Source organism: Uranotaenia lowii, chromosome 3, assembly GCF_029784155.1.
Source record: "Uranotaenia lowii strain MFRU-FL chromosome 3, ASM2978415v1, whole genome shotgun sequence".
In the NCBI taxonomy this organism is placed as follows: Eukaryota; Metazoa; Arthropoda; class Insecta; order Diptera; family Culicidae; genus Uranotaenia; species Uranotaenia lowii.
Window position 1 is genome coordinate 85821698 of NC_073693.1, and position 17941 is coordinate 85839638.

Genomic DNA, 17941 nt, shown 5'->3' on the forward strand with positions numbered 1-17941 from the left:
AAAATAACTAAAAAATCGATATGAAGAGTACATTTTGAATAAACTATGGGCTTGTATGCACGGAACGTTCGATAAGCTATGTATATTTGAATCGAAGTGCATATATTTTTCATGTTTTAGAATATTTCCCGGGATTCCGAGAATTCCAGGGAAACAGGCCACCAGATTTCCCGATTTCCGGGAACGGAAACATGGCCGAGAAATGAACAATCTAATTCCCACGGAATATCTTTTACAAATAAAAAAACGAAACACTTTTCTACACGGAAAATAAAAAAAAAAAGGGTAAAATTTACCCTTTTGCGAGGTAAATTTTTTCCACCCGTCTTTCGAGGTAAATTTTACCTATTTTTCATTCACCTAGCAAAAAGTTAAATCATACCTTTTACGCATTCTCCTAGCAAAATAGTAAATAATATCGTTTTTTCTTTTCACTGATTTGGAGGGTAATTGCTAGTTGGTTTGATTGGTTTCTTCAATAAAAATAAAAACAAAATTCATTCAAAAATTAATTTTATTATTAAGTTTTATTAGTTACACTTTACCATATTCCTGGCATTATTGTCATTTTCAAAAATTAATATTTATTTGAAATAAATAGGGACTTTTAACTAATCCCCCTGCATCGCGTTAACATATTCTTGCCCTTATCCATTCTAATCCGATCAGATCCGGCTTTTCCGGAATAATATCTGGAGGATGACGTGGAAAATACCTTGAAGCTCTGTGGGCCGATCTGAAACAAAATGATATCTAGGAAAACACTTACTATTCTGTTCTGTTATTCACATATTGGACACGAATCAAAACTTCCTTCCTGAACGACAAAACAGCTTAACCTCAATAAACGTGTTCGGCAAAAGTTACTTTTTTTTAGATGAATTGTACTGTTTTGTTTAGCCAGGTCAACTCCAGGTCAACTCCACCTCGCTACGAGGTAAGTTTTACTTTATTCGGGTTTACCTTTTTTCTAGGTGAATTATACTTTTTTATTCAGCTCAATTCAGGTGAACTTCACTTCGTTACGAGGCAAAATTTACCTTTTTTGGATTCACCTTTTTTCTCGGTGAATTGTACCTTTTTCCAACCTCGATTTAGGTAAATTTTACCTCGCTGTGAGGTGAGTTTCACCTCGAAGAGGTAGAAGTTACCTTTTTGGCTTTCACGAGCGTTCACCTCGCTATCTCGGAAAATTTTACCTTTTTATTATTTTCCGTCCACTTCTGAAAATCGCATCTCTGTGCCTCAAAATGTGATAGAGCTTTCAATTGGCAAGGGTATGTAAAAATTGGCTGTAAGTTTCAAAGAGTTAATTAACTTCTTTGTAATTTGTATCAACTTTAGTGAAAAATGTATAGAATATATATAACTTCATTTTAAAATCCTGAAATTGATTAATTTCTATTATTTTTCCCTTAACCGAGGTTGCGAAATTAGAAAGGTGGCTGCACCGAAGCGTTTTACGCTCGAATACTGTTTTGCAAAGCCGGTTAAATCACTCGGTTCGGTGTTGAAAAATATCGTGTTTTTCTATCAGCCTTAGCCAAAAGGATTACGATAAAAATTTTGCAGCGCGTTACTGTTAAAATATGAGATTTTTGCTACACCGGTGCACGGGGAAGTGCTGTGGTGGTTGTAAACATTCGATATTCGATATTCGATATGATGTTCGCTTTCCCGTCATTGTAATAAAGACTCGAGATCTCGGCCAAAATGATGGATGACCACTACATACAAAAATTCAAGCGTAACAAAAAATAATTATGCGATTTTTATCCTCTTTGATAATTCAACCAAGAAATAAGAAAAAAAATTGCCGTCGGTGAGAATTGAACTCACAACAATTTTCTACCTTCATCTTGCGCATGCGACAACTTAACCACCTGAGCCAGATGGAGAAACCTCTGGCCAAATGCCAGAAACCCAGCACTGTGTGTTTTTTGTGTGATTTGAAGTAGCAGAAAGACTATGACAACTAGCCCTGCTTACATACACACGCACATCCGGGCAGCTTGGCCGGAGGTTGTTTGCTGGTAGTTTGAAACAAGGAAATGCCGGGCAATCTCAAACCGAATCGTCGCCACAGGCGTTCACATCTTATGCCAAAAACGTTGAAATGAAGAGAGCTCATGATTGGAGTAAAGGCTGTTATAGGTGCAGGAAAGGTATCAGTCGCTTTCCTAAGCCCGCCGTCACTGTGTTCATCTCGTGCATGTACTCACTCAGTATCTAAACTTTGTTACTCCCAGACGCAGGAATCGACAAGGCCTCCCACACTCCACAGAAAAAAAAGTCGAATCCGCTGCTTCCCTGCTGGCTGATAAAGGACGAACGGACTTCAGCCGACTGGATACACACGTGCAGGGATGCCAGCCAGCCCTTCCACCGATTCTAACTTACCTTAGGATCCGTTTTTGTAACCTTCTGAAAAGAGGAGGGAGACAGGAGAAAAATGTATTCGATCATCCTTGTTTGGGATCCCTAACGTCCACGGAGAGGCGCCGTCAGTACGAGAAAAATATGTATGCATGTTCCCTCTTCTGCCACAGAGTGGCCAGCCAGCTTACGAACGATGCAGATGCATCTCGCGGCTCTTGGAATAAAAAAAAATCAAACAAAAATAGAGACGTGAATGCCGAGCTCCCTACTCCAGTTCGTCTAGTCTAGCTAGAGCGCTTGTGGCTGACAGGAGATTTCGATTCCATTGCAAAGGGAAACCATCTCGATGCGTTCAAGTCCAGTAGCATTGTGGAGGGGATATCCGAAAGCATTGATAATTCAATTATTTTCAACTCCGCATTTTATTATAATAATACGTTTTCGGACGATAGGTAAACAAACCTTAATGAAAACATCGGACTGTTGGGAATTTTTTGAAAGAAGGAACGTTTCTGTTACAAAAATCTTAAAAAGAATTTTTTTATCATTAAATTTTAAAATATCTTCAAGTCAACTAAAATAACTTAACCACCCTAAAATCTTCATCGCACTTTGTTCGGCCAACGAGAAATTCAATTGACCAAATTGTTCAAATCTAAACTTTCGGTTGCATAAAATATGAATATTAAACAATAAAATTTAATAATTGAAGAATTCATCGAGTTAAGCGTTCGTTGTCGATTTTTTTTCTGTTGCTGTTCGTTTGAATTCTCAAGCTTGAGAATAGCGTCACTCTGAATCGGGGAGGACTCATACAACTTTGATGAAGCACAACAAAATAGCAGCAGCGTTCGTTCAATCGTTCTAGCAGAACTAGAGAGTTCGTTTGGGGCAGCAAAATGCAATGGTAGATGCCGGCTCGTATATTTTGTTGTGAACAAGCTAGCCAGCAAAAGTTTTTGTTCTAATTCCCCACTCGAAAGCTGGACCCGGTCAGTTTGGTCGTTCGGCTCCATTCAGGTAAACAATTTTTAGATATGAGAAATTTAGAAAAATTGGATTGTCATGAGAAATGCAAACCTACCGATGCTTGAAACAAGTTCTGTCCAAGAGTTCGCAGAACGTTGAAACGGTTGGAAAAAAAATTCACCAATAAAAATTTTCCATTGAAATCGATGGCCGAACAACATTGATCACATTTAGCCGTTGAGTGGAAAATTTCCTGAAAATCTATCGAAGTTTTTTGCTCTTGTTCTGTTGAAATAGGGTGATTGAAAAAAAAAATCTCTTCAAAATAATTAACTATTAAACTTACAATAGAAGATTCCATCAATTGTTCGATAAAATGACACATACACTGCTCTATAATTAAATGACAGACATACTCATACAAAGGTCCTTTCTGAAAGAACCCTTCTGCCTGTCCGGGACAAGATGATTCCTAATTGACAAAGTATTTCCTTCACTTATCCGGGAAGGCCAAAAGCCGGGACTAATTAAATAATAAATATGCTGAATTGATTAACTTATGCGTTCGGAGTCATCTCCGAGACCCCTCTCATTCTCAAATTTATTGAAAGTACGTACATATACACATGCACTCACGTAAGGATAACGTTTGATTTAGGTCAAATGTCCTTCGTCCAAAGAAAGTAAGGGGAAGTGAAGGGGCTCACTCTCTACTGAATGAATGGCAGCTAATGTCCATTAGGATATGGTAAAGTAATTGAGTTCAATTGACACTTCAATAGATTTAAAATTCTTTGAATTTTTCGTTTTAGACACAAATAATAACCTTTAAAGGAAGTTTGTGTTTCTGGCTAAATTTCCCAACATTAGGTGTCATTACCTCAAAATCAGAGCTGTCTGATGCCATCAATGCGTCAGCCGGGGTGGAATCGGAAGCGAGAACTTTAAAGTTAGTCTTGGTCGCCCACAATGTGTTCTGAAAGGATTCTGACTGGAGGATGCTCAATCCCACAAAAGACTAACGGCTTAGTTAAGGAGCTAACTGAAGATCGACTTGAACAATGTGAAGCGGTATGTCGATGATCTCGGTATTTATTTTTTGTTGTTAAAGTATGAGAATTTGCTGGATCATCCTTCTGTTTGATGGCAGGGGAATGGAACTGCAACTTAAAATTTAACAAGGCTTTGCAATGGTAACATGAACAATGTTCATTGCAAAGCCTTGTTAAATTTTAATTTGCATGTTCATTGAATATGGCAAATTATGTTTAGTGTGATTTCTGATTCAGAATAATTAAACCCATGGAAGAGGTTGCAAAAGTCCAATGCCTATTTAGCAAATCTTTCAGCCAAAAATGCACTGAAAAGTGTACTGTACCAAAGATGATATGCTTGGAAATTATCTACTGGCATAAGGAATCGATTTCCCAAGCAAAACGATGCATGACCACTAAATTCAAGCGAAACAAGAAAAACATTTTATGGGATTTTCTTCCTATTGGATAATACAACTCAAAACAATATAGTAAGAATCGAACTCATTACACCTTCTCATCTCGGATTGCCAGTCCGATATCTTACCCAATGCACTATCTGAGTCAGTAAGCAAACGAAAGTTTATTGTCATAGTCTTTTTGCCACCGCCGTTTATAAAACAATAGCAGTGAATTGGCCGTCTACCGTTTGTCCGGTGTTTTTCTTCTTATCCTGCTTTTCCTTTGATGGGAGAGGGATGAAAATGGGAGGGGAATGGGAAACTAGAAACTGTTTTCTATTATCGGCCGGTTTACTTACACAAGCACAGCTCATCTTGGCTGGTGGTGTTTTGCGTCGTTTGAAAACAAAGAATGTTTTTTTTTCTTATACCGGTTTACATTCACACATAGTTTAGGGCTTGTGATATAGCTCAGTTGGCAAGTCTGTTGTCTCCTGAGCCGATGTCCGCGAGTTCGAGCCCAAGAGTAAACATCGAACACAGTTGTACCGGATAGTTTCTCAATAACGATCCGCCAACTGTAACGTTGATAAAGTCGCGAATGCCATAAAGATGGTAAAACGACTATAATCGAAACAAAAAAAAAAAAAGAAAAAATTCACACATAGCGCTCGCTACATTATTCGACTATATCCTTGCTTGCTTGAAAAGCTTATAAATGTCAGTCTGGTATAAAATTTTATAACGACAATTCCACCTCCAAGGAAGTTCATTATTGGAGTAGAGTCTGATTTGTGGGTGTACAAACATTCAGGCAAATCAAGAAAAATATTTTATTGGATTTTCATTCTATCATCATCCTATACACAGCAAAAAAAAAGTTTGTGATATAACATCGAAAACGTACACATAGCCTGAGTCGCAAATGGTATCTAATATTACATCATTTTGATGTACAACAAAATTCATTGAGTGAATCTTAGTAAACCAATTCGAGCTCGATAATTATGTACCTACCGACAACTTTTGATGAAATCGTAAGTTGTTTTCAATTTACGTTGTTGTTTTGAATTTCTACTTTTGATGATAACTGATCACATTTTTAAGATAAGGATTGATATTTTAGACATAGAATTAAAGTTAAAGTATCTCCTACGTGTGCTTATAGGGATGAGGTAATTAAATCAGGTTAAAACTGCAATTCATTTTCGAAAAATTTATTTAGAGGCTTGATTTACACTCAATTTGTTTTTTCGGTAAAATAAATTTATTATATTTCACTGTATTATCAAATATCTAAATTATCTGATCAAGATTGTTCTAGGCGTAGAAAAATTCTTCCCTTTTCTGGTAACCCGAATGCGGAACACCTTTTTAAGCAAACCGGCTAAAATTTTAAGAAGCAATGCATTCACAAAAAATTGACGGTATTTCCGCACCAGGAACTGAATTCCCGACTACAAGCATCTCGATGGAACGTAACTGCGGAATCCATCGTTAAGTCAAAATTTCTACGCGTAACAGAATACTGATTGATGAAACTCCGTGGTTATAAATGGATGTCCCTTGGATGACCATGCCACTCCGTGGTGGCATACCGAAACACTTCAATTCTGTAAAAATTAAATCAATTATTTCTCAGGGTGGAAAAGAAATTAAAAAAATACACACCTTCACATCCAGTTGTTTGGAGTCTCCGGATCTTTTAATATGGTTGATGCATTGGACTTCAATTTCCTTTAAAACGACAAAAAGTGGAAATAAGTTCGAATCTATGATTTTGCTATGATATTTTATGAAAATTGATATGACTTACCGGCAGGAAAAATCCTTCTGAGCTCCACAATCTTCTTCTAACTTTTTGATATTGAAATTTTTTTAAACGTCAAATTAGACGAACTTGGCTACTCGATGTAATATTGCGTATAAGGTTGTGATATTACACTACGTGACCTGTTCATGTCGTGTACAGAGTTTCGCTGTAAGATTAAATCAAAAATCTTGGGAAATACATTGATTGGCTTACATCTTCGAAAATTACATCGGGCATCGTAACATTTTTTTTTTTTGCTGTGTAGGAAAATTCATTCCAGAAACACGATGATAAAAAATTCACAAGCCTTGACGAGCCCTCAATTATGGTGGATTGCCTTCTACCCCAAAGTTATACTTTATTTTTAATTTTTTGGGATTTTAAACAAACTGGTTTATTTATCCCCACGCCGTAGTTATACATACGTGTCAATCATAGGGACTTGACTCTCGTATCGTATACATTATGTTAGCGATTGTAAGTCCCATCCTTCACCCAACGGCCATCGCTAGATTCTCAAGCACAGATTGTTCTGAGAAGGGAAAACGACACAGGACTACAGCCCAGTTCACGCGTTTTCTCAGAAATCGACTCTCTGCCGATTAGATGATGCAAAATTGCCACAGAGATCGTTACGATCCCTCTGTCGATTTGAGTTACCTCTCTGCCGATTCATGTTTACTGGGAGGACACGGACGATGTGCGCTCACCATCTCATATTCTCACATTCCGTTCGGACTCAGGGCTCAGAAAGCTTTTTCCTAAGCACGAACGACAGGAGAAAATATCGTTCGTGAGAGCAAATTGATGCAAACCAGTCAAACGTTACTCAATCCTCTTGCTCGAGCTTTATACTATCGGGCTAGTTTTTACGTTCCTTTTTCTCTTCGTCTCTTCAGATCTAACGTTGCGCAATGAAAGCTTTTCGTTCATAAAACCTGTGCAATTGTACGGTTGTTGTTGTTGGTGTCTAACAAAGATTATAACGGAATGGAAGTCAATCCGAGCTGTCACTTGCAAGCGCCACTAAGTCCTCCTTAGTAAAGTTTAGAGCAAGGTTGCCAGATTTTTTTCAGCACGTATCCGAGGCGAATCAAAATTCAGGAATAACTTACTAAACCAATATTTTTTTTTTGCATCAGCAGTTTTTAAATCGTTTTCTAGGATTCCAAAAAACTTCTCATGGTTATTTTTATAAAACTTGCCCATAAAAATTCGTTTTGGATGCTTGAATAAAAAATTTTACAACACAATTTGATTTTAGTTATTGTTTCGACAAATAAAGTGAATAAATTCGAGCCAAATCCGGGCTATTTTCAATGAAATCCAGGCAATGGTCCGGATCGGACTTTTGACAAATTTTGTATTAAATATCCGGGCAAATCCGGATAAAACCAGGATATCTGGCAACCTTAAGAATTATGGAACATGCGTATAATTAAAAGCGAATTAGCTTCTCATGATATTTTTTTGTCAGGTGCTTGCGAAACAAGTCGAAAATTAAAAAAATAACTATTTACAAAAATTCCAAAAATGTGAGCATGAGCAGACATTTTAGAAGAATATTTTAATAAACAGAATATGACACTTGAATAAATCTGTAGGGGAAAGGTTTCCTAAATGGGCCTATTGGGTTAAATGACCCTACGGCTGTTTGATGAAATGGCTTACTAGACAGCTTATCTGACCAATGCATTTTGAGGGTGATACGCTTAGAACGTAAGGCAAGAAAGAATTTTATGAATTTACAAACTCAAAAAAAAAATCATACAAGGTTTTAATACATTTTGATGTAATATTTCGACTTTTAAAAATTATACTTAAAGAAGCTTGAAACAAAAACTAGGATGGTTTTTTTTTCTTACTCAAATGAACTTAAGAAATTAAACATATTTCAGCTTTTGTGGAGGTTTAATAATGATTATATAGTGTAATAATAGAGTGTTTTTGTATGCCCCCATCATGTTTGTAAAATGCCTCTATCCTAAAATAACAGGTTAAATAGAATAAATAAATGATTTTTATCATTGAACCTTCAAATCTAAGCTCTGAATAACATCTTAAGAGAGAATTGAAGATCTCAAAACAGATTTGATAAAGTTTTTCTAATGGATGAACTGCCTCCATAGTATGGCAACCCTAACTTTTGTTTTATTCCATAAAATTATAATATACCTAGATTTTTATAAAACTAATTTTCCAGTTCAAATACTTCGTTGATTCCAGGCAAAAACTTCAAATTGACGATAGAAAAAAAATTACAATGTTGCAAAAATGTACAACATCGACAAAATTGACAAAATTTAAATGAATAACTAATTTTACATATTCATGAAAATTTAAAAATTCGACCAAAATGACACTGAAACAATTAACCATATTGACAAAATTGATTTTTTTTTTAAATGGCCGAATAGTCAAAATTGTCAAAACTGAAAACATTGACAAAATTGACTAACAAAACTGTAAACATTTCAAAAGTGGCCCTAAAATAACATTATTAACAAAATTGACAAAATTGACAAAATTGACAAAATTGACAAAATTGACAAAATTGACAAAATTGACAAAATTGACAAAATTGACAAAATTGACAAAATTGACAAAATTGACAAAATTGACAAAATTGACAAAATTGACAAAATTGACAAAATTGACAAAATTGACAAAATTGACAAAATTGATAAAATTGGCAAAATTGACAAAACTGACAAAATTGACAAAATTGACAAAATTGACAAAATTGACAAAATTGACAAAATTGACAAAATTGACAAAATTGACAAAATTGACAAAATTGACAAAATTGACAAAATTGACAAAATTGACAAAATTGACAAAATTGACAAAATTGACAAAATTGACAAAATTGACAAAATTGACAAAATCGACAAAATTGACAAAATTGACAAAATTGACAAAATTGACAAAATTGACAAAATTGACAAAATTGACAAAATTGATAAAATTGGCAAAATTGACAAAACTGACAAAATTGACAAAATTGACAAAATTGACAAAATTGACAAAATTGACAAAATTGACAAAATTGACAAAATTGACAAAATTGACAAAATTGACAAAATTGACAAAATTGTCAAAATTGAAAAAAATGACAAAATTGACAAAATTGACAAAATTGACGAAATTGACAAAATTGACAAAATTGACAAAATTGACAAAATTGACAAAATTGACAAAATTGACAAAATTGACAAAATTGACAAAATTGACAAAATTGACAAAATTGACAAAATTGACAAAATTGACAAAATTGACAAAATTGACAAAATTGACAAAATTGACAAAATTGACAAAATTGACAAAATTGACAAAAGTTTGTTTTGAAATTAGCATCAGTTGAAATTTTAAAATTGAAATCCAACTTAAAATTTGATACCTACATTTTCTCAGTTGAAAGGTAAAAACATGGCTGCCCCTAAAATCGGAAAAATCGGAAATCGGAAAAAAATGTCTATAATACTTTTTTGATAAACAACGGAAAAAAGCATTTTTTTGTACGCATTTCTTGATTAAACATTAAACATTTGTACGTTAACCCTCCAAAGCTATTTGCAAAATATCCGTTTCGGGTAAATTTGACCTGGCCGCAAATGTAAACGACTTTGAAGATTGTTCAGGATCGCCCCTGATGGCTTGGGTCGATAGCATCAGAAATTCCGAGATAAAATAATAAAAACTGTACACACTCTTTCATACAACATTACAAACTTCTTATAGTGGACTGTATTTTAACTAACTTTACAACTTAGAACCTCAAGGACTTCCGACAAAATCTGGTCCCTTTGGACCTCTAACAATGGCCACACAGGCCTCTGACTCTGGCCTCAAGGGCCGCTGAGGTGTTACCGTCTCCGATGGTGGTTGGTTGGCAAAAGAAGCCGAATCTTGGGCTAAATTTGTCTCGACCCCTTTGGAAAACCCGAGACCCGAGGAAAACCCGAATGTTTTTGGCGCGCATTACATCCGTTAATGCGCGCAGCATCGCCATGTTGCTACTGGGCCTTTTTCGCATATTAGGGTGGTTCAGTGGCTCGTTCGTTCCAGAACAAAGATTGTGTAGGAAATTTATTCTTATTTCTAAATATTTTAATATAAAGTAGATATGTTTCACCAAGCTAAAGATAGTTGGATCCGAATGAATAAAGTCACGAACAAAAAAGAATATTTTTAAATTATTCATAATTTCTGACAGCTTTGCTGTATTTAAGTGTTTCTTTGATCATTGGAATTCTCAAGAATAAATCTATCCGGTAGTGTATAAATATGTTGGGGCCCGATGAAAATTTTGAATTTAGATTTTGCTGTCGAACATATCGACGCCTCATTAACAGTGATGAATACCATCCTTAAAAAAGTTTTCCCGTTTTTGAAGACTAATAACTTTTTCATCTTAACTCTTATCGAAATGTAGTCTTGGGATGAAAAACTTTTCATAATTTAGGCTTTAAGAAAAAAACGTTTTTGAAAGAAATCGGTCGGCGAGAACCAAAGTTATTGATAAAAAACTTGTTTTTTATGTTTCTCCCGAACAAAATGTCTCAAAATCCCATACAAACTTCAGGCTCGTTGAGCGACCCCTTCTCGTGATCCAATCTGGCCCAAATTTTGCGTGAGATCTTGTACTAGGCCTAGGATCAATTTTAGCCTGCGGCATATAACATTTCACAGGTTTTGAATTTCCCGTACAAATTTGAGGCAGTCTAGTATACATTCTGTCACTTAAATGAAGTTTCATAAAGAAAAATTCCAGAAAAAAAATGGATTGAGTCATATTTCACGGACCGGCGTGCCTTCACGAAAATTAAAAACTCGCGCTCGGAAACGTTTGCCATCCCATCTGGAGTTCCTCAGGGGAGTCACCTTGGACCGCTTCTCTTCATAATCTCTGTAAACGACCTGTGCGCAACTCTTCAATCCGACACTCTATTGTATACCGACGATCTGAAGATTTTTAGAAAGATTCACAGCACTGTAGATTGTCTCGCCCTGCTAGCGGACATCGCTACATTTGAGAGCTGGTGTCAGATGAACGGAATGCAAGCAAATGCGAAAAAGTGCAAGAACATTAATTTTACCCGATCAAGAAATGTTATAAATTTTGACTACCAGCTATCCGGCCTCTGTTTGGAAAATACAAAATCTATTCTCGATCTAGGGGTTAAAATCGACAACAGGCTCACTTTCGCTCGCGCTAACCGTGGCAAAGGGATTTGCAGCACTTGGGTTTCTTCGCCGAAACACAAGGGATTTTGACGATATTTATGCACTGAAAGCCATCAACCGCTCGTCCGTTCGTAGTATCAAGAGTATGCTGTCAAGGTGTGGGCTCCCTCTCAGAGCACTCAATGCTTCCGCCTCGAACGAGTTCGACGTAGCTTCGTAAGATTCGCTCTCCGGCGTCTTCCCTGGAATGACCCGCTCCGACTCCCGCCTTATGAGCAAAGGTGTGCTCTGATAGGCCTAACTACACTAGAAAAGCGTCGTATTGAACTGCAGCAAGCCTTCATTTTTAATACCTTAACCCACCGTGTTGACTCCGCATACATACTGCAAAGTGTCAATATATACGTTTCCACGAGGACACTTTGGCGACGTCAGTTCCTATGGATACCCTTTCACCGTACTGTATATGGCCGGAACCATCCAATTGATAAATGTTGTGAAAGTTTTAACTCAGTGAGTCATTTGTTTGATTTTAATATGTGTAAACGTAGGTTTAAATTAGTTTTAAGCAGAGTTTCTTAGCATTAAGCAACTAGTCTGTACGGCTACACAACCAAAGACGTAAATAAATAAAACTGCTCCTTACCAGAAAATCTAAATTTAAAAAAACTCTTTCGAGGACTTTTGTATTGTAATATATTTATTAAAATAAAGTAAACCCCATTTTATTTACACAGAGTTAGCCCCACATTTACAAACTCATAAATAATACCGGACCAACCACATGTTGAATGTTCCTCGTAAATTGATTCGATAAACTAATTCGGTTTGTAAAATATTGCTTTACTACAAGTACTGCACCCACTGATTTCCACGGATTGCCACCTTGAATCAACTACCCAAACCCGTGGCCATTTTTTTTCAAATTGGCAAACCCAAAACCGTGAAAAGTGTGTGAGAAGCTATAACTAACAAGCATTTATTTTCCGCCACCTAACAAAAAGCGAAAGTGAAATTGCTATTGCAAACCCACTAAATGGGTGACTTTCCCCCTTTGTGACCCCTCCAAAAAGTGCATCCGCGTGACAAGCAAACAAACAGAACCACGCCGCGCAAATCCCGTTTACGCGGAAAAACCATCCCGATTGCCAATTGCCCGCGTTGAGGATGTGTGACACACTCAATTGGGTCAGTTTCCTCCATTTCTTCCTCCCCGGTTTGCATCCGGAAGAGTACCCAGAAAAACATAAATTCTGCGGCGCGTGCCAAGCCCTATTAGAGCGTTGCAGCACGCCCGGCATCAAAAACCTGATCCCATTTTTTCAGCACCCATCCGTTTCCAAACGCGTCAAGGTGGAGGCAGATTGGCCGATCAGTAGTGGGGGCGGGCGGGTCATCAAACATTCCAGTTCATTGATGCACCCCGGCTTTACGCGCTTTATGCAGTTGGTCGCGGATCGTGTGAATCGCGTGCTGCCACCCATTTTGTACCCGGTCCAGTCGAGGCGTGCTGCAACAAACTGACTGACTGCAGTTGCATTCCCAGCTCACCCCAATTCCGGGAATGACAACAAGCGGCATGGCCAAAATCCCACCCCCGTGCGTGGAGGTCCAGGTTCGGGGAATTCCCACCACTTCTGCACCGAAGAGTGGTGGCCAAACATACACATCCGAACAAACACGCGATGATTGATAAAGTGATACCAAATTTGGCGGGTAATTTGCAGCCTCTTGTTGTTGTTGCGCTACTCCATGCAGTGCAGTGATGCGGTTGGTTTTGTGGCCAATCGTCGCGCGCCCTTCCGTTCGATGATGCCGAATCGGATTGGGCGCGCTTTCATCGGCTCCAATTACCACCAATAAGGCACAACGGCGATGCTTCAACCACAAGCATTGTGGGGGTGGGAGGGACACAACATAGTTGAGCGATACAGCAGCAGAAAAAAAACCGAAACGCTGCACGTGAAACTCAATCACGCGTGACCAATATTGGAGGGCTCCATTCTCTCGGTTGGTGGCTGGTGGTGGCCACTGCATCGGCGGCTGGTTGCATTTGGGCGTCATCGACGTCGTCCTCCACCAGAAGGTATCTTTAGTGAAGGGGACCGAAAAATGCATCGGTTACCCAAATACCGGCCAGAGAGTGAGAGGAAACAATTGACTGCTGATGGTCAGCAAACAAGGCGAAAGGAAAACAACATGATAAACCACCCTCACCTCCCACTGCACTTTGTTTTAGTTAGTGTGCATCCCCCCTTTCCGTTACAGCGGCTATTATCGGGGGAACCATAAATTCGGGACAGTTTGTTGCAGCCTGTTGGACTTGAAAGGATGCAGCCTTGGAAGAGAAGTCAATTAGGAAAAATGTGATTTTTTTATTACTTTTCATTAAAAAAAAACAATTTAACCTGTTCTGTCTTAAACCTCTCGACTTTAAAATGATTCCAATTTTGTAACTTTTTTTTTTTTTTTTTAATTTGATTTTTAATCCAAAGTAAAACAGTTATGAGTGTTTTATTTTTCTTGATTCATAGCTCAAGTCTTACTCCAAATATGAGTTCTGAGTGCCGATGTGATGATCGACAAGCTAGAACCAAAAACAATAGCATTTTGCATGATTAAAGGTTAACTGAAAAGTAAACCCACAAATTAGACTCTATTCCAGTGATGAACTTCTTTGGAAGTGGAATTATCGGTATAAGATTCTATGCCGAACCGGCATAAAAAAGTTTTCTAACAACTGACACTGTCCTCCCAAAGAAGCCAAATAAAACATATCCCAAATCCTATCACAAGTCTAAGCAGGATGGAAACAATCAGTAAGCAAGGAGTGTAGATTAATGTATGTAATCGGCATTATAAAAAAACATTCTTTGTTTCCAACCGCCGCCGGCAGAAAACCACCAAGATGAGAAAATAGTTTTTTTTTATTATTTGCAGTGCGTATTTTTGGTCATCGGCGGTGGCAGAAGGACTATGACAATAAACTTTCGTTTGCTAACCGACTCAGATGGTGCTCTGAGTAAGATTTTGGACTGGCAAGCCGAGATGAGTTGTTGTAATAAAGCATGGATTACGCAAAATCTGGACGCATTAAAAAGGGTCTATCTCGGAGCTACACAGTATTAAATATTTACATATTTTAACATGCAAATAATTGTAACAAGTTATTTCTACTAAATTGACATGACTTGTGACGTAATGTAAATTCCCGAAATGGAAAAAATGCCTTTGCGAATTTACATGACCATAACAATGAAACCGTTCCGGCTCTTTGTTCCTTTTAAGTTTTTGAATCGTTGTTTCATCAAATTCTAGACATGTATAACGCTGATGGCTAGACAATCATTTAAAATATGTTCATAATGATTTCCCTACTAGAAATCCACAAGCTCCAGATTTGAATCAGCATTTTCATGGCGCATCCAATCGAACTTGCTGCTTACCGGTCGGCCGTTCGGCGTTTGTTTGTGAAACGATTCCGCCATAGGGTGTATCTGAATTTTCATTAAAGTTTTTAGTTTGAATGGATGATTTTGAAAATATTTTATCATTTTTTTAAAAAGGTAGAATGAAGTTTATCTAAAATGTTTTCGAAATAGTATTATTTGTTTTTTATTCGTTGTACAGAAAAATGTTCTTTGCAAAAGATGGAATATGTGGAAGTGGTAATGGAGCTTGTCATTCGTTTGTATGAATATTAAACATTAAATTAACTTATATAAAAATCTATGAACCTGATTTTGAATTAAAAAGTTTATACTCATATCCAAGAATAAAAAAAAGAAAAGCTTTCTTGTACTGAAATTTTCGAAGCAACAAATTGAGAATATTGTTGACCTTTTTCTGCAAAATTATATTTAAACCAAAAGTTTGACTACTTTTTGTGCCATTCAATTTCAATTGTAGGATTTCAAATCAACCTTATTAGTTAGAGTTATTCTTATAGGTATTAAAAAAAAGAATTATGCGCAATAGACGAGCTTAGAACAAAGTATCACTTCTATCCAATAAAGTCTATCAAATTTTATCGAGGAATATACTATTTTGAAGTTTTTTTTATACAAAAAAGCAATAAAACGAAATTTGTATTTTAGGTAAACAGTTTGAAAAGGATTTCACTTTTTTTATATTTATAAAAATCAGAAAACAATAAGACCACCCTGTGTGCGACTGCAATGTTTTTGATTCCAAACCTCGTTTCATGCAAAAGTCATGTAAAATTACAACAAATTCACCCGAATGAGGAAACGCATGGTTTTTTTCAAGGCTGTGTTATAAAACACAACACATTTTACTGAATTTTACATGGAATCAAATTTTACACGAAATGTAAAACTCAGATTTTTTTTCTGTGTATGCAAACGAAATAAAAATGTTTTGTAATCAAAATGTAGGGTTTTGTGCAATAAAAAAATAAGAAAAAATATATTTCGATGTTGTTTTGATGAAATTTCGAACTTTTCGTCTACAACCACCACTCATCATAGTTTGGACACCCTATTCACTGCCCTCAGCGGCCATTTTGTTCCACAATCTCGTCATCTCTGTTGCATCCCGAGTCGTCCTACCATTCTTCTTCATCTTCTGCTTGACAATTGCCCAAAATTTTTCAATAGGGCGGAATTGAGGGCAGTTGGGTGGGTTTGATGTCCTTTTCGACTAAATCCACCCGTTGGCCCAATACCACTGTAGTACCTCCTAGCTGTAGAGGAAGCATGCCAAATCTGGCGAAAACTTTACTGGTCCTTTGTGAGATCTAATGTACGAAAAACAAAACGTTTTTTAAGGCACCCCTCCTTGTACATTTCGGAGTCCATGGTCTTGTTTTTCACAAAAACCGGGGTTTTTCGTCCGCAGCTGCAAATACCTTGCCAGATCAAACCCTTTCTTGCCAACTTATCGGCAAAAACTAATTTGAACTTGGCGGGGACATCACCCCGACCAGTGGCTTTGTAAAATTTTTGGCCAGGAAGCCGCTCAAAATCAGATTTCACGATTTTTGAACCACACTACGTCTGATTTTTGACGTGGGTGTCCAAAATTAATTTTCGCCTCGTGGCCTCCATTACGTGTAACTTTATTGGAACAAAACGAATCGTTATGAAATTTTCAGCACTGATAAAGGAAACATTTCCGAACCAAGTACTGTCAAAAACTTTCAGATCCGACAACTAGGAGCGCTGTGGTATAATAAACAGTGCGTCCAGATTTTGGATGATCCATGCTTTAAATATATAAACTAAACTCTGCATGGAGTCGTTAAATTTTGTGATTCAAATTTATGAAATGAAAAATCTAAATTTTAAAATCGGTTTTTTGTTGTTATTTTGTTTTTTCTGCATTCGGAAAGTAACGTTTTTGCCCTGATTAACGTCATTTCCATCTGAAATTTTAACTGTAGAATGTGGATGACTAACTGAAATTTGTATCCAAAATCTACGTCCATGAATATCTGAATTTGTATTGAAATCTTAACTCTCTGCCTGAGTCTGAAAAAAGATATGAAAAATCTACAAACAGTTTTGCATTACAATTTTTGAAATATGGTATCATGGATATTTGCACCTCACACTTTGTTCATAAAGCATCCATATCGCAGAAGAATGAGCCATCATGTTAGGTTGATTCAGCAATGCAATATTTCTCCGCTGTCGAATGCAAAAGTAGACAAGGTCTTGTTTTGTCATAGACTATGATCAAGGTCGTATTGTAATAAATTGTCCCGGGCATCCCGGCTTAGCCCACAAAAATTAAAAAAAAAAAATTTTGAAAGAAGAAATTTGGCATAATATTAAAAATATTTTCTAGGGTACCAGTTAGGTTTGTGCTTTGTTCACATGAATTGTACTGCAAGAATCAAAAAATATTTTTCATTCAAAGTTTGAATTTTTTTCGAACTTTCAGCACATCTCTGGCGAATTTTGAATGAAAAATTTTGTTTTCCCATACAAATTTTCATACAAAATTTAATCTCCTTGCGTTAATTCAGCACTGGATGGATCGCTTTCCACATTTTTATTGCTATTTCTGGCAGCAAAAAAAATCAAAAAAAGTTATGGGAGGTGCAAAAAATTAAGAATTTGAAATTTATAGTATAGGTCTAGTATACACCGCAGAATTTTTCCGCATTTATGAGGGCTGAGCCAACCTGTCAA

The 17941-nt window shown here is 36.7% G+C and overlaps 1 protein-coding gene and 1 long non-coding RNA gene across 3 annotated transcripts in view; one reads left to right on the forward strand and one right to left on the reverse strand.

The window, feature by feature from the left end:
- Positions 1–17941, forward strand: part of LOC129756412 (protein bric-a-brac 1) — a 469121-nt gene that overhangs the window by 70920 nt on the left and 380260 nt on the right. The window lies entirely within an intron of this gene.
- On the reverse strand, positions 6130–6638 carry LOC129756425 (uncharacterized). Its single transcript, XR_008739460.1, has 3 exons — positions 6600–6638; positions 6455–6520; positions 6130–6396 (listed from the first exon to the last, which is right to left on the reverse strand). It is a non-coding gene; the product is annotated as an uncharacterized LOC129756425 (long non-coding RNA).